At 35.7% G+C, this 18,382-nt stretch overlaps 1 non-coding gene across 1 annotated transcript; it reads left to right on the top strand.

The window, feature by feature from the left end:
* Positions 1 to 10,232: 10,232 nt before the first annotated feature.
* LOC121225967 (small nucleolar RNA R71) lies at positions 10,233 to 10,338 on the top strand. The gene has a single exon (XR_005923870.1). It is a non-coding gene; the product is annotated as a small nucleolar RNA R71 (small nucleolar RNA).
* Positions 10,339 to 18,382: the final 8,044 nt, after the last annotated feature.

An 18,382-nucleotide genomic window follows, 5' to 3' on the forward strand; every position in this document is an offset into this window, starting at 1 on the left:
AAATTATTGAACAAAATATATCCTAATCATAATTAAAAGAACTATTTATTCTGAGTGGAAAAAATTTTAATTCGGTCCTCCTACCTAAAATGAACAATGTCCTCATTGTTTAAAGTGAATAGATACTATACATCAGGTAGGATTCTAGAAAAAAGGAGGTGAGTCAATTTAACTGCTTAAGTACCAAGCTCTTTCTAAATCCAATCCTAGACATGTATATATTTATTGCCACACTTTATACTTCGCGACTTGTTCAATTTTCTTAATGATTTCCATCTCTTGTTTTATTATGCAAAAATTCCTAATTAACTTTATCTTAAAATAACCTAAGAACATAAATAAAATAAAATCGAGATCCCCCTTTTATTTATTTGTAGATCCTTCCGAATTCGACTCATCTTTTGCTCCATCATTATTGTCTTTGCATGAATTGCTTCGCTCTTTTTTCAATAATGGGCTCCATGGTTCAAATGTAATCTAGAAACTTAGGCACAAAAATAAATGGGTCATTGTAAATATTCGTAAGAGCACTTCTCATCGAGTCATCCCTTATTTTTAAGTATTTCCAGTAAGCTTGTTGCTGCCACTACATATGTTGCATTATGTCCATTAACTTTGACAACTCATCTCGAAGATCTGGGCGAGGCGGTTGAGCTCTGAACATTGAAGTCTCGATATCAGGTTCAACTTCTGGTTCCATTGGTTCCACCTTATCAGAGACTTCAGCCGATTGCACTGGCTCGATCTCTGTGGGATCTTCTTCTTCTTCTTTTTCGGGATCCTCACTTTCTTCAACTCATTGCTGTAGAACAGAGTCTCCAGCTATTCGATAGAGGTCTCAATCTATGATTGTGCCCTGGCTATAGCCTGTCTTCTTTACGTTTGCAAGAATTTTAGCTTTCAAGCACAGAATTGTTATCGTAAAGGGAAAGTAAGTTGGGCCAGAATGTGAACGTCTAACGGCACAATTCTGCATTTCCCTCAAGATGATTTTTCCCACATCAATGGTCTTTCCCGTTATAATCGAGTATAATAAGACCATTCGTTCTAATGAGATTGTAGTCTCATGTGAGCTAGGCATAAGGCTAAATTAGATGAAGTAAAACCATACCTTTGCGAGTGGTGTCAAATATTCTCTTCGACAAGTGTGGATTCCTTGCTTTGACACAGTCCACTTAAAACTTGGAACTGTAAGTTCCTTGAGAATTTCTTTTAAATTTTCAAACTCTATATTGCTCATCAATGAGGAATATTCATCGTTTTTGAGATCAGGCAATTCAAAGAACTTATTAATAGCTTTTGAAGTTATTGGTACCTTGATTCCGCGAACTGGAACTTCTATCAACTCGCTTGAGGTTAAATTCGCATAGAATTCGCGCACAACTCCTCATCCACACTAGGTCTCTTCTCACAAAACAACTCTCAATTGAGAGTTTCAGTAACCTGACGAATACGCGCCATAAAACCAATATAGTTGCTTTCTTTCAATGTGAAACCTTTCTCTGGATGCATCTATTGATTCTTGAAGATACTCTCGTATCTTGCTTTATCTTCTTCATAGTGGAACTTGTTTCGTGATTTGTCAATTTGGGTAGATGCACGAGTTCTCTTACGAGGCATGATTAGCCTGATCATAAGATGGTAACAATTATTTTCTCAAAATTTTAATTAATATACAATATTAATAATTCAATAAATTGAAAATTTAGATAATTAAATTAAAATTTAGGAGAAAATTTGGTCTTACCACCTTTTTTGCAAAATTTAAGAGCTCTTAAGAAAAATAATTTTGAATCAAAAGATGGAAAATTAAAATAGGTTAAGGTGTTTTTGGCTAAGGATGGGTGAAAGGGTGGTGTGTCACTCAGGTATGCAAGGCAGCAGCGCGCAGCAAGGGATGGATGTGAGCAGTGTGTGGATCGTTGAGCAGGCCTGGTGTGGGCGCGCGCGGGGTGCTGCTGACTGATCAACTGGTCAATGCTGTGGCTAGGGAATTGTTAGGAGGTTTCGGCACTTAAGGGTTTTGGTATTTTTGGAGGGAATGGTATATGAATGAAAAAAATAAGAATAGATGGATAGAATTTATAGTGAAATGAGTAGGAGCTAGAGTAGTATTCTTAAAAATTCTAAGTTCTAATTCTACTCAAAGTAAATAACAATTAATAATTAATATAATGCATATTAAATTGTTATTCACTATTAATTTATTAAGATAAAACTTATCGAACAAAATATGATTAAATTAAAACTAATCCTAACTCTAAATAAAGTTGATAATAATTAATATATATTATAATGGATATAATTATATATTAATAATTATCATCTTTTTTTTCTTTTTTTATTGAACTAAAAACTTTTATTCTATATGCTTTTTGAAAATATTTAAAAAAAGAGGCATCTAATTTTTAATATTTACGAAAAAGAGCAACCAAAATTTTAAAAATAATTCAATTAAGTTCCTAGACTTAATGAAAATTCAAAATTAAGTTGCAACAGAAAACTTGGATCAAAATTGACCCTTTTATTTGAAAAACTAAAAATTTATTTTGTCATTTAGAGAATAATTTCTTGGGAAATTATGTTAAAATCAATTCCCAAGAAAGATTAGAGAGGTCACAAGCGGTCCCACTTAAGTTCCAATCTCCTAGATAAAATTTATTTAAACATACTAATCCCGAAAATATACCCTAAATCATTTATTCAAACAGAAGAACAAGAAAAATTAAATATCTGATAAAATGAACGAGATTTGATTCCGTTCAATTTTATCTCCCCAGTAATGTTTCAAGCGCTGAGCATTAACTCAAAAATTACCTCCCTTACCTTGAAGTTCAACAACTCCGTATGGATAGACTCGATGAATCATAAATGGACTGGACCAACGTGATTTTAACTTACCTGCAAAGAACCTTAATCTGGAGTTGAATAACAAGACTTGTTGACCTGCTTTAAATTCTCGAACTTGAATGTGCTTGTCATGCCATTTCTTGAGTCTCTCCTTAAGTAATTTGGCATTCTCATATGAAGACATTCGAAATTCTTCTAACTCGTTAAGTTGGAGCATCCATTTCTCTTTGGCACTTTTAAGATCCAAGTTGAGTCCTTGGAGAGCCCATTAAGCTTTGTGTTCTAACTCCAAAGGTAGATGGCAGGCTTTCCCAAAGACTAACCTATAGGGTGACATCCCTAAAGGTGTCTTGTATGTTGTCCTGTAAGCCCATAAAGCATCATCCAGTCTTTTGGACCAATCTCGTCGGTTCGGGCAAACTACCTTCTCAAGTATGCCTTCGATCTCCTTGTTTGCCAGTTCAGCTTGCCCATTCGTCTGTGGATGGTAACCTATAGCAACCTTGTGTTTCACTCCATATTTATCTAATAACCATTTCAACCACTTGTTCACAAAATGGGACCCTTCATCACTGATGATGGCTTTTAGGGTTCCAAACCTTGTGAACACATGTTTCTGTAAAAACTTTATTATAACCTTAGCATCATTTGTCGGATATGCCTCTGCCTCAACCCACTTAAGACATAGTCTATTGCTACTAATATGTACTTGTGACCAAAAAACGGAGGGAAAGGACCGAGAAATTCAATACCCCAAACATCGAATAATTCTACCTCAATGATGTTTGTTCGAAGCATCTCATTTCTGTTGGCGAAATTTCCAACCCTTTGACATCGATCACAACTCTTTATGTAAGCATATGCATCTTTGAATAATGTTGGCCAAAAGAATTAGTCTTGCAATACCATACCTATAGTACGTGTACCTCCAAAGTGTCCCCCACTTGGAGTTGAGTGACAATGGTATAAACACTTATGTACTTCATCTTCTGCCACGCATCTCCTGATCATTTGATCTGCACACTTTTTAAACAAATACAATTCTTCCCAAAAATAGTACTTCACATCGGGAAGAAACTTTTTCTTTTGATGATACATCTTATCAATCGGCATCAAACCACAAGCTAAAAAGTTAGCAATATCAGCAAACCAAGGTGTATTACGAACATGATTTACCTTCAGTATGTGCTCATCTGGAAACGTCTCTTGAATTGGTAGAAGAGGAGAGTTCCCTTCTTACGGCTCCAATCTGGACAAGTGGTCTACTACTTGGCTTTTCACTCCCTTTCGATCTTGAATTTCTAGATTGAACTCTTGAAGTAAAAGTACCCATCGGATCAGTCTAGGCTTAACATCTTTCTTGGCAAGTAAATACTTAATTGACGAGTGGTCCGTATAAACAATCACTTTGGTACCTATAAGATAAGATCGAAACTTGTCAAAAGCAAACACAATAGCAAGTAACTCTTTTTCTGTTACAGTGTAATTCAGTTGAGCTCCCGTCAGAGTCCGACTCGCATAGTAGATGGGATGAAAAAATTTGTTCCTTTGCTGACCCATGGCAGCTCCGATTGTAAAGTCACTTGCGTCACACATCAATTCAAATGGCAAATCCCAGTATGTGTGACTATTATGGGTGCCGAGACTAACCGACACTTCAAATCGTTGAAAGCTCTTAAGCACTCCTCATCAAATTTAAACGTCGTGTCCTTCTTTAATAATTTGCATAAGGGTTTGGAGAAGTCCTTGATGAATCTTCGATAAAAACTCGCATGGCCCAAAAAGCTCCTAACACCCTTTACAGGTATTGGAGGTGGGAGTTTCTCAATAAAATCTACCTTTGCTTTATCTACCTCGATTCCATGTCTTATTGTTCGATGTCCTAGAACAATACCTTATCGTACCATGAAATGGCACTTTTCCCAGTTAAGCTCAAAGTTTGTTTCTTCGCATCGTCTTAGTACCTTGGCTAGATTGGCTAGGCAATCATTATATGTATCTCCAAATACTAAAAAATCATCCATAAAAACTTCCAAATAATTCTCAACCATGTCAGTAAAAATAGACATCGTACATCTTTGAAATGTAGCAGGTGCATTACATAAACCAAATGGCATGCGCCTAAATGCAAATGTACCATACGGGCAGGTGAATGTTGTCTTGTGCTAATCTTCTGGTGTTACTGTAATCTGATTATACCCAAGGTATCCATCAAGAAAACAGTAATAGTTTCGCCCTGCGAGTTTATCCAGCATCTGGTCCAAAAACGGCAAAGGAAAGTGATCTTTCCTAGTTGCCTTGTTCAGCTTCAGGTAATCGATGCAAATTCTACATCCCATAACCGTTCTAGTCTGTATCAACTCGTTGTTCTCATTTTCAATGACCGTGATACCTCCTTTCTTTGGCACGCAGTGGACCAAACTTACCCATGAACTATTTGAGATGGGGTAAATTATACCTACATCTAACCACTTGATGATTTTTTCTTGACTACGCCTTTCATGATGGGGTTTAGTCTACATTGTCCATCAATCGTCCCTTTTTCGCCATCTTCTAAGATTGTAATGGCCCAAATTTAAGGTTATTGGAATAGTGGTTTCGTAATCACAAATTTGATTTAAAGAGAAATTATTATTAATTTTTATGATTTATCAAGTGATTAGATATAAGTATTAGGGTATTGATAAGAAATTTTATTGATTGCATGTCTAAATTGCCTATTAAGACTTAATTACAAAAGTGGGTAAATATGAGTTTTAGATGATAAAGGATTTATTTGAAGTGCATAATCAAAGTAGAGGTCCTTAAATAGTAATTAGACCATAAAACTTCCATGGACAAAAATAGGCATGCATAGATAAAAATAACTAAAGTTTTAATGAAGGGTATTTTAGTCATTGAATAATAAAAAGAATAAAAAGGGAAAAAGATGGCAAAAATATCATCTTCTCCAAAAAGCTTGCTGCCAAAATTTGAAAGACATCATAGCTAGGTTTTTAACACTTTCTCAAGCTCATAGTAAGTGATTCCAAGCCCCGTTTTTAATGTTCTTTACGTTTTTGAGATCCTGGTAGCTTAATCTAGCTTATTCTAGCAATAATTTAACCTATTTTATATTTGGAAAAATACCCATAGGTGAAAATTTGTTTATTTTGATGTTTTAAGGTATGATATGAAGCTAGAAATTATGTTAAACAACTTTTGCTAGTCAATTTTATGCAAAAACAATTAAAAGCCCATAATCGGTAAAATACCTAATGTTCATAAGTAGATGTTAGAGTGAGAATTTGATGTTGTCATAGAAGAGAAAATTTTCAGCATGTTGTAAAACATAAGAATAAGAGATGAAGTTTAATTTCCGACCTTTGGGCCAAAAGTGTAATTATGTAAAAGTTTAGGGGTAAAATTGTAATTTTTCAAAGTTAGAGTCAAGGGCTGTTTTAATGAATGTGAGTATTAAATAAATTAAATTTGCTATTATAGATCAAGAAGAACGGAATTTGACGTTAGATCAAGGAAAGAATAAGATTGAAGACTAAGTGGTAGATTTGGCTATATTTGGTACCGAGGTAAGTTTACGGTAAATAAATGCAATATTTTAATAATTATTATTAATGTTGTTATTTTCCAGCAATTATATATTTATTTCATGAATTTATCTAATGTTGAGTCAAGTATGAGATGACAGAGAATTAGTGATATAAGCCTCGTTGAAACATTAGGAATGTACTGGATACAAATGTCATGACATTTGGGTAAAGAGATCCCATGTAAGACCATGTATGGGACATGGCATTGGCTCCGAGACGAGAGGTCCCATGTAAGACCATGTCTAGGACATGGCGTTGGCACCAAGATGAGAGGTCCCCCGTAAGACCATGTCTGGGACATGGCATGGGCACCGATATGAGAACTCCCATGTAAGTCCATATCTGGGATATGGCATTGGCAGTACATGAAACATCCCATGTAAAACCATGTCTGGGACATGGATTTGGCATGTTATTATCAGAAAGAGACCCAAGTATCCTTATTATTCCAATGTGACTCAACGGGCTAGTAAATAACTTATGTTTATGAAAGTTCAGTTAAAAGCATAAATGGCAAGTTCAAGTGAGTTATAAGAGTCAAGTGTATATTATGTTACCCATTGAAAATCAATGTTTTAGCAAGAGAAAATTAAGTCATAATTATGAGTTATCTAAGTAAACAAGCAAGAGAACAAGTAAGGAAGTAAGTAAAGAGGAAATTAAAGATTATGTCAGTTGAGTATTGTTAATTGTGTTAAATGTTGTTATTTATTTACTTGTAAACTTACAAAGCATTATGCTTACTTTGTTTATTTTCTTTTTATATATCATTATTATTCAAAGTCGAGGATCCTAAAGACGTCAGAGATTTCCACACTATCAACAACAACAACTCGGTATTTTATGATGAACTATGTTTGAACTATGGCATGTATAGGGACTTAGTCATTTTGAATGTTTGTATTTATAATATTTCTAAAGAATGATGTGAAAATATTTTATGATGAATAGTTATTAAAATGGCTAAGTATGAAGGTGTTTGCTGTTATAAATGTTTAGGTGATAAATCATGCATAGAAATCATGAAAGAGTAAAAATTTGCAATGAAACAGATTTCAAATAGCAGCAGTGACGTGAGTTTGAAAAATCACCAAGGATAATATAAAGTGAATTAGAAGGTGAATGATATATAGAATGAAAGCTTATTGAGTCTACTTTCATAGAAAAATAACAATGTAACAAAAGAAATTTTATATTTTTAGATATGTAAATTTTGGTTAGACAGGGTCAGAACTATTTTTAGAATCCCCTGTTCTAAGTTTAGAAAATCATTAAAAATTATAAAAAAATGGTTCTAAGTTGTAATTTATATTTATATATTCCTTATTTAGTATATTTTCTGTAGAAACAAGTGAGAACACCATACGAAGTTTGTACAATGAGATAACTGAATTTTAGTGACAAGAGGTCAGGACAGCGAAGTAGTGAAACAGGGGAGACTTTAACTATTAAACTGTACTAATTGGTCAAACCAAAAATTCTGAAAAATTTATGGTAAAAAGATATATGAGTCTAGTTTTAGGTAAAATTACGAATTTAAATTTTGAGTTCCGTAGATTGAGTTATAAATAATTTAGTAACTACTGCGCGATTGGACAGATTTATTGTAAATAGTGAGATTAGTTTCAAAAGCAAATTTTTATGCCTCAAACTAGTAAGACAAGTAACGCCTCGTGCTAGACTCCGACAATGGTCTTGAGTAAGGGGTGTTACACAGATAATCTTGTGCATGAATACAAATGGACTAATTCTGTGAATATCGACTATGGTCTATCCGATAGCCTTCTTGAATTATTTCAACACCAGGATGAGTTTCTCTTCTTGCTCAGTAGTTTATTCTGCTGAAACAATCACAGGCAGAGTAGAAGAGTTACCTAAATAAACATATTTCAAATGTGAGGGAAGTACCTTCAGTTCTAATTTAGGTGGCTCCTCGATTGACACTTTTGGTTGGGCATAATCCCGTTTCTCTAACTCCAAAGATTCAAAGAGGGATTTCGGATTAAATCCCCTTTGATTAGCTTCTAAAAAAGCTAAGTATTTATCCTCCTCTTCATCATTTGGAGGATCTGATGTCAAAATTTGCTCCAATGGGTCCTCAACATGATTGAGTTCCTTCTCCACAATTAAATCCTCTAAATCAAACACTGCAGAACAATCATCAATTGTGTCAGGAAATCGCATGGACTTAAAAATGTTAAATGTTACCTGATCATCCTGAACACGCATAGTAAGCTCACCCTTCTGCACATCAATAAGGGTCCTTCCGGTTGCTAAGAATGGTCTTCCTAGGATGATTGGCACCTCTTTGTCTGCTTCAAAGTCTAGAATCACAAAGCCAATAGGAAAGATAAATTTGTTTACACATACCAATATGTCCTCGATTTTTACTTCTGGATATGCTAATGATCGATCTGCTAATTGAAGTGTAACCGTAGTAGGTCTAACCTCACCTATCCCCAACTTCCTAAATATCACCCAAGTCATATAGTGTCTTACCACAATATGTTGCTCCAATATTGCAAGGTATGGTAAAACATCTAGGATCCTTCAATTTTGGAGGTAGTTTATCTTGAAGATATGCACTGCATTCCTTCGTTAGGGCTACCGTCTCAAAATTCTCCAAGCCATCATTTTTTAGACAGGATATCCTTCATGAATTTGACGTAGTTCGGCATTTTTTCAAGTGCTTCAACCAACGGGATGTTGATATGAAGTTGCTTGAGTACGTCTAGGAACTTCTTGAATTGAATTTTCTACTTCTGCTTCTGAAGTCTTTGAGGGTAGGGTGGTGGAGGTTTCTTTACTGGAACTAGTTGATTCATTTTCTGTGGCAATTCTGCATCTAACAGAGTTATTAGTTTATCAGAATTAGCTGGTTCAGAAGTTACTTTGTCGAATTTTGTAGATTCAATTTCCAGTGAAACTGGAATTTCAACACTCGGTTGAACTTCCTCTGAGTCTTGAGCGTCAGCTGGCTCCTTCTTAACTTCGACGAAATTGGGCTCTAAAGTCTTTTCTCTCCTCAATGTTAACGCTTTACAATGCTCCTTTCCTAGATTCCTCAGATTCTCCGTATTACTAGGTAAAGCACCTTGTGATTAGTTTCTGAGTTCAGTTGCAAGCTGGCCCACTTGATTCTCTAAATTCCTTAGAGAGGCATCATTTTTCGCAATGTATGCCTCCAATAGATTGTATAAGCTATTGGATAGTTCAGCTTGGGTTGGTTTTTGAGCTTGTTGGGAAAAACTAGGTGGCTAGGTCGATCTAGGTTGGACATAATTGTTACTGGTTCCTGCTCCTTGGTTACTCCAGGAAAAATCCAGGTGGTTTCACCATGATGGGTTATAGAAATTGGATTGCAGCCCTTGCTTTCCTCGATTTTGGTTCTAGTTACCCATGTAATACACAGATTCTGGGTTTGATGGACATTCTTCGAACAAATGTCCTTCCCCACAATAAACACATGCTACATTTTCATATTGATTCAGTGGCTGTGCTGCAAAACTATTACACCCATTAGTAAAAATATTTTTTAACATTGAGGATATTGATGATACTTGAGATGCGAGTGAAGTAAAAGCGTCTACTTCATGTATTCCAGTGACTCGTCTTCCTGACACTACTTGATTGGTTGGCCATTGATAATTGTTGCTGGAAATCCTCTCAATGATTTCATAAGCCTCATTATAAAACTTAGAAAGGAGAGCGCCATTAGCAGAAGGGTCCACTACCATCCTTGTGTGAGCATTGAGACCATTATAAAATGTCTCAAGTTGTATGCAATGCAGGATTCCATTATGAGGGCACTTCCGTCATAATTCTTTGTACCTTTCCCATGCCTCATACAATGACTCATCATCCATTTGTTGAAAGCAGTGATCTCGTTCCTCAACTTAGCATTCTTGCTAGGCGAGAAATACTTCATAAGGAATTTTTCTACTAACTCTTGCCATGTTGAAATTGAGTTTGGTGGTAATGAGTTCAATCAAGCTCGAGCTCTGTCCCTTAGTGAATATGGGAACAGCTTCAATCGTAATGCATCTTCAGGTACTCCGGCTAACTTGAAAGAATTGCTCACCTCCATAAATAGTCTTAAGTGTAGGTAAGGATCTTTGGTAGGCATTCCACTAAATTGACCCACTGTCTGAAGCATCTGGAACATGACTGGCTTCAACTCGAACTGTTGTGCCTCAATTTCGGGTCTCCTAATACCCGACTTAAGATCATGAAATACTGGCATGACATACTATCTCAAAGCTCTATCTCTATCATCAGCAATATGGATAGGATTTTGAGCAAGGTTTGCATCATTTCCTTGATTCAGATTTTCGAAGTTTATCTCTTCAGTCCTTCTCTGACTTGCTTGTCTTCCTCGCTGTCAAAAAGTTCGTTCAATCTCAGGGTCTACAGGGAATAATTTGATGATTCGGTTAATACTCATAAACACTTGAAATGATCACAGAAAAATTAACTAAGTTAAAATTTGAACAGAAAAATAAACAAAAATGCAAAATTAACAACTTCACAAATAATGACTTTTTTAAAACACAGTCCCCGGCAACGGCGCCAAAAACTTGGAACGACATAAATGTGCAAGTGTAAACAATCACAACAAGTAATAAAGTGACAAGTAAATGTCGAGTTATCATACCTATAGGGACTGTGAAAAGAATTATTTATGAATACTATTTAAAACACTTTGGCGAAGAAAAATATTTTGTTTGAAGAGGGTGATTAAAAACTAAGATTTTAAACTAAGTAAACTAAATAAATAAATCTCAAGTGCACGATTTCAAAATGCGATTTTAATCAAGATGACATAATTGTGTTAGATTAATTACATTTCTTAACTTAGAATTATTAAACTCATGTTTATATTGTTACGAATAAGTTCACGGCAACTCGGTAATTTGCTAACTTATGAATATACTCACTAACCAAAATCCATTTATCTCTTGACTATATCCTTATGTCAATTCAACCTATTCAACAAACCTTAATAGGTAAATATGTTATTGCACATACATACTTATTAAATTGAAATAATCTCTTGTACATATCCCTATGTCAATTCAAACAATTAACTCAATTTAATAAGCACATAAAAGACTATGAGAGGTAACAAAGTATCCTTACCTTGAAACAGTTTAATCACAATAATCTTGCAAGTTATGCAAGGCAAATGTATCGTTAGATACCGTTGCTAATCTAACCCTCAGCTACCTTAGATGATTAAACTTGCACTGATTAAGTACTGTGCCCACTAATTACAAGTTCAATTCGTTTAAATAATTAATTCATTAGTTACCTAACAATTGTAATGCAAGAATAACTTAGTCATGATTTTACTTAATCAAGCATCTTACCGAGGCCTATAACAACATAAACACAATTTTAATAATTTTAACAAACGAAATACAATCAACCTAACATGAATTAAATTCAAGCTAAATTGATTAAATTAACCATTCCAACAACATAAATATTCATAGATATGTTCAGCATAACATCAACAAAAATTAAAGAGATAGGGAACAAGAATCAAATCCGGTGTTTTTCCGTGGCTTGACTAGTTGCTCCATTCTTCCTTCTCCGTTGTCCTCGTCGACCAAGACTGCTATGAACACTTAATTACTGCTCCAAATAGCTGATGAATGCCCCTTTCCCAATAGGAGAAATCGGCAAGAGAGCAAGGGAATTTTGGAATGGAAAAGAAGAGAGAAAGTGGAGAGAATAGAGGAAAGATGTGAATGCTTGAGGTGTGTTTTTTAAGCCTAAAGGGGTTTTTATAGGTGAGAAGGTCTACTAAAAATAGCTAAAATTATCAGCCAAAGAGCCCTCCCTTGGCCGACCACACAGGTGGCAAGGTTGATAGTTTCAACTTTGCTAATTTACGCTTAGGGCAAATCTATAAAGCCACCAACTGTGGAGGGGTTTGAATGCAACTTGAACAAGTCTTCAAGGGCCTCTTTGCAAGCTTAAATAATCAGCTAATAAGTTGATTTGGGTCAGTTCTTGGGACAGTTTTTGGGCTGTCCATTTCTTGGTCGGTTCAGTTCAATTGGACCACTTTTTCATAATTAATTAATAATAATTTATTAACCCAAATTAAATTGGATATAAATTAAAATTAATAATATTATGAATTAATACATATAATTTTGGGCCATCTTAGGCTGAAATTTAGTTCGCCTCGATACTTCAACTTGCTTCTCGATTTTGTGCTTCTAACAGTGACAGTCGAGCCATTTTTCACCTTGTGTGCAAATCTATCGAAAATAACCAAAATTCATCAAAATTAATTATAAAATTAAATAAAATTCAAAATGTTCATTTTTTAAGTGCACTTTAGTTCTTTTTTAAAAATTAATTATTTTTTTGACAAGAATTTTATCGAAACTGTATGATTTTAAGTTAAAAAGGGTATGTAAAAATGTGCAAATTTCTGTGTTTCCAGGACACGGACATGTGACATAGTCGTGTGAGGCACACAGCCTAGCGATATGACTGTTTGTTATCTGAGAATTTTCTTAGGGTCCAAGTCAGTAAGTTATATGGCCTAACACACGACCTGACACACGAGCGTGTGCCCGTGTGACACGGCCGTGTAACTCTACTCAGTGAGTTACACGAGTAAGGACACGAGCTGGGACACGGCCTCAGAAAATTCCACATGGCCTGGCAACACGGTTGTGTGACCCCTGTTTCCATTTTTTGTAACTTTTTCCTACACTTTCCAAATTGTTTCAAGTTAGTCCTAAATTGCTTCTAAGCTATTTTTAGGATAATGAAGGCTCGATTTAATTATTGAATATTATGTAATTTAATTATATTTTATTGTAAAATAATGCTTCGTAACCCTAATCCGAAGATGGAGACGGCTTAGGGGTGTTACACAATCCTTGGAAATTATGTGTGTCATGGCAAAATGAACATGCTCAACTAAATATCTAATGAATCCTAAATTCTTAACACACCTCCAAACCTAAGGGATGCATTGTCCTCAATGCATGCACAGACTTGAATCATGAATGCAAAAATATGTTTACACTTCGAATGTTATGGCAAAAATATGGATGTTATAACGCAATAAAGGGAAAAGAATTCCCCTGGCTCGAAGCTTGATTATCGTTGCTTCAATTTCGATGCGTGGACTTTCATGTCAAATGCTTATAACATATTTTCCTTTTTAGTGATTGAAGTGGCACGTCCTTTTCGTTGTTGGACTTGGTAATCTCATCAATGATACGATTGATTTTGTAGTCTTGTTCAGTCATTTTATTGGAAGATGTAGGTGAGATAGTTGTAATACTATCCTCTAATGGTGTCGGTGCAGAGGTTGCTTCTTCAATCCCCTCGTCATTAGTCTCTATGTAGACTGATTCAGTCTTTTCAATGTCTTTGTCAGGTGATTTAGTTTCTTTCTCTTCAACAAGAAGGTTGGTGGTTCCTGGCTCTACTTCGGCCATCCCTTCTTCGACAGATTCCTGCAATTCCTTAGGAAATTCAAGGAATGTAGGCATAGGCTTGGTAAAGTTCTTCTGAAGAGGCCTCTTTAGAGTAGCATCTCTCTTCTCCACATAGGCCTAGAAAATTGCCATTCTTTCTTGCGTCTTTGCCAAGTATACAGCAATTCAAAGTTTTTAAGTCCCAAAGAGATGTTGTTTTTGCAACCTCTCAAATGAGCTGAGCACCGACTGCTCAAATAGACTGTTGGAAGTAGAAGTGGTTGCTATGGCAAACATTGGTGTAGAGGATGTAGAAGTTGAGTCAGGTAGTTGTTGCTGTGACAAGGCCTCTCTAGATATCTTGGCTAACCCTTGTGATTTCCCCTTATATGGGGTTACATCCACGCTGGGCTAGACTTGGACATTGACACGCTGGCAAAGTGCAATGATTAGGGATGGAAAGTTGAAACCCCTTGCATTTTTTAGCACACAATAGTGGACTTCATTGAAGATTATTTTGCCCATAGTAATTTTTCTACCCATCATTATGGAGTGGAGTAACAACATCTGCTCTTTAGAGACTGTAGAGTTATGGGTAGAAGGGATTAATCACATATTTAAGAAATGATACCAAACTCTACAATTGGGCTTTAAAGATGCCCTTTTAATTGTGTAACGGTCTTGTCTAGATACTGTTTATTAAGTTCTCTCACCACAAAGGTCGTGCAGGACCTGATTCAACCCATTAGAGGTGACGGTTGTAGAGAATTGAGAATACTTATTTTGTACATCGGAGAGCCCATATTGAGTGTTGATGCTGTCCTCATCAAACAACACCAACGTTCTTTGAACATATATGAAAGCGTTATTGGGCGAAGTGATGTGAACATAAAACTCACAACAAGCTTAGTCAAAACATCCTCAAGATGAAAGCAAAATATTTGCCAACCATGTTTTTCTACCACAGGTAAGATGGAGACGTTATACCCCATAAAAGGTTCATCTTTGAAAAGAAAGCCTTTTTCGAGTCAAAATGATCTCTTGGATATATTGTTCTTATACTTCTCCTCTATTGCAACATTGAAGAACGTTCGTGGTGGTACAACAGCTATTTGGGAGGTAATTCGTCTAGCCATTGTTGCAAGTTATGGACAACGTCGATTTAGAAGAGAAAGGGGAAAAATTGTAGTTGTTGAAGAGGCACAAGTAGTTTTGAGAGATAAAAGAGTTAGGTAACTGTAAGGAAAAAAGATGGGATTAAGGTAAAGGTAGAAGTAATTAGAACAATGTAAGTGGTAATTAGGGTGTGACATGGGTGATACGATAGGCAGTAATTATGGCTGGATGTGGTTGTGATGGGAATTGGAGGGACATTGAAAAAAAAATGAAGGCCTAATGTTTGAGGAACAATTTCCATTGGGCCAACTTGGTAAGTAGAGAGCCCAACCCCTCTACTATCGTCAAGGAAATAGAAATACATACTTGTATGCAAAGTAAACAAAAATTATTAAACAAATTAAACGAGAGAGCTAGGAGAATTTTAAAAACAACAAAAATAAACAAAATTATCGAGATGCTGAGGTTAAACATCTCGGAGATCAATGGACTGTTTGTCCTGATTCACATGAGCACCCCAATAGTGCTTCAAGTGCTGGCCATTAACTTGAAATGTGACCTCCGTTTTCATATCCTTAACATCAATAGCTCCATTAGGGTATACTTGGGTTACTTCAAAGGAACCTGACCATTGGGATTTCAGTTTGCCAGGAAAAAACTTTAACCTTGAGTTGAATAACAACACCTGTTGTCCTGGTTCAAATTTTCATGGTATAATCTTCTTATCATGCCAATACTTGGACTTCTCCTTGTATAATTTAGCATCCCCATGTGCTTGTGCCTTGAATTCTTCCATTTCATTTAAATCCAGTAATCTTCTATTGTAAGCAGCTTTCTAATCCATGTTCAATTGTTTGACAGCCCAATATGCCCTATGCTCTAACTCAACCAAAAAATGGCATGGTTTTTTGTAGACAAGCTTGAATGGTGACATTCCTAATGGAGTTCTATAAGCAATGCAATAGGCCCATAAGGCTTTGTCCAATCTTATGGACTAGTCCTTACAATTTGGGTTAACAACCTTCTCTAAAATCTGCTTAATTTCTTTATTAGAAATTTCAGCTTGCCCATTCGTTTGTGGATGATATGTCATGGCAATCTTTTGTTTTACACCATACTGTTGTAAAGCATTAGCAACTAGCTTACAATCAAAGTGAGATCCCTCATCACTGATAATGGCTCGAGATGTACCAAATCTTGTAAAGATGTTCTTGTGCAGAAACTTCAGCACAGACTTGGCATCATTAGTAGGTAAATTCGTGGCTTCTATCCATTTGGAGACATAATTGATTGTCAACCAGTATGTATAAATTGCCAAAGGAGGGTGGAAATGGACCCATAAAGTCTATCCCCCATACATCAAATAATTCAATCTCCAAAATATTTTGCATCAGTATTTCGTGTCTCCTAGATAGATTGCTTATCCTCTGACAACGATCGCATGACTTATAAAATTTATGGACATCCTTGAACAAATTTGGACAATAAAAACTAAATTGGAGTACCTTAGTTGCAGTTCTGACTCTCCAAAATTCCATCCATAAAGAGTTGAATGAAAATGTTGCAGGATGTTGTGTATTTCATCATCAAGGACACATTTCCTAATTATCTGATCAGCACAATTCTTGAATAGGAAGGGTCATCCCAATAATAATGCCTGGCATCATGAAGGAATTTCTATCTTTTTTGGCTATTGGGATCAGGTGGCATCAAACCACTTACTAAGAAGTTCATTAGATCGACATACCAAGGTAATGCCATGGCAATTAACAGTTGCTCATCTGAGAAGTGTTCCTTAATCAGTTTGGCATTGCCATCTTTATTTCCAACTTCTAATCTTGATAGGTGATCAGCCACTTGATTTCTAGTCCCTTTTCTATCTCAAACTTCTAAATCAAAATCCTGTAGCAAGAGTATCCACCGAATTAATCTTGGCTTAGCATCTTTCTTGGTCACCAAATACTTAATAGCAGAGTGGTCTGTGTAGACTATGGCCTTGGTACCAACTAAATAAGATCGAAATTTATCGAACACGAATACTATGGCCAATAACTCTTTTTCAGTGGTGGTGTAGTTAAGTTGTGCATCCATTAGGGTCCTACTTGCATAATAGATTGCACGAAATACCTTGTCTTTCCTTTTTCCTAACACTGCTCCCATAGCATACTCGCTGGCGTCACACACTAGTTCGAAAGGCAATGTCCACTATGGAGCTATTACAATCGGTGATGCTACCTATTGTTTCTTCAATTCCTCGAAAGCTATCAAATAAGGTTCTTCAAAATTAAAAGGTCTATTTTGCTCAAGCAAGGCATATAAGGGTACAAATATCTTCGAGAAATCCTTAATAAATCTTCTATAAAAACCCACATGTCCTAAGAAACTTTAAATACCCTTGACACTAATAGGAGGCTGCAATTTTTCTATCACCTCAATTTTTTCTTTATCAACTTCAATCCCTTGCTGCGATACTTTATGCCCAGAACTATGCCTTCACGGACCATGAAATGACATTTTTTTCTAATTCAAGGCAAGATTTGTTTCTTCATAGTGGCAAAAAACTAATTATAGATTTTTCAAATAGCCCTTAAAGTTATTGCTAAAGATAGAGAAACCATCCATAAAGATTTCGAGAAAATTTTCCACCATGTAAAAGAATATTTCCATCATATAACACTAAAATGCTTTCAGGGAATTACATAACCTGAATGGCATTGTCTAAATGCAAAAGTACCATATGGACAACTGAAAGTTGTCTTCTCTTGGTCATTGACAGCTATAACAATCTGATTATACCCTGAATATCCGTCCAAGAAACAGTAGAAGGCTTTCCCAGCTAATCTATCCAACATTTGGTCAATAAAAAGTAATGGGAAATAGTCCTTCCGAGTTGCCTTGGTGAGCTTGTGATAATCCATGAGCACTTTCCATCCTGTGATAATGCAAGTTGGTATAAGTTCGTTATTATCATTACAAACCACCGTAACACCACCCTTCTTGGGTACACAGTGTACAAGTCTTATCCAAGAGCTATTTGAGATCAGGTAGATAATATCAGTATCAAGCCACCTGATTATCTCTTTCTTAACAACTTCCTTCATAATAGGATTCAACCTTCTTCTTTGTTCAATAGAATTGCCATGGCAATCCTCTAATAAAATTTTAAGCATGCATAAAGTAGGGTTAATTCCCTTGATGTTAGCAATTGTCCATCCTAATACCTTCTTAGATAACCGTAGAACTTCCAACAACTTGACCTCCTGATCAGGTGTCAATTTCGTAGAAATAACTACTAGCAATGTGTTGTTGTCTCCCAAGTGCAAGCTGATAAATCCAAGGACTCAAACTTTTTCCTTAGTCTGTACACAATCTGCT

Source organism: Gossypium hirsutum, chromosome D13 (assembly GCF_007990345.1).
Source record: "Gossypium hirsutum isolate 1008001.06 chromosome D13, Gossypium_hirsutum_v2.1, whole genome shotgun sequence".
Taxonomy (NCBI): Eukaryota; Viridiplantae; Streptophyta; class Magnoliopsida; order Malvales; family Malvaceae; genus Gossypium; species Gossypium hirsutum.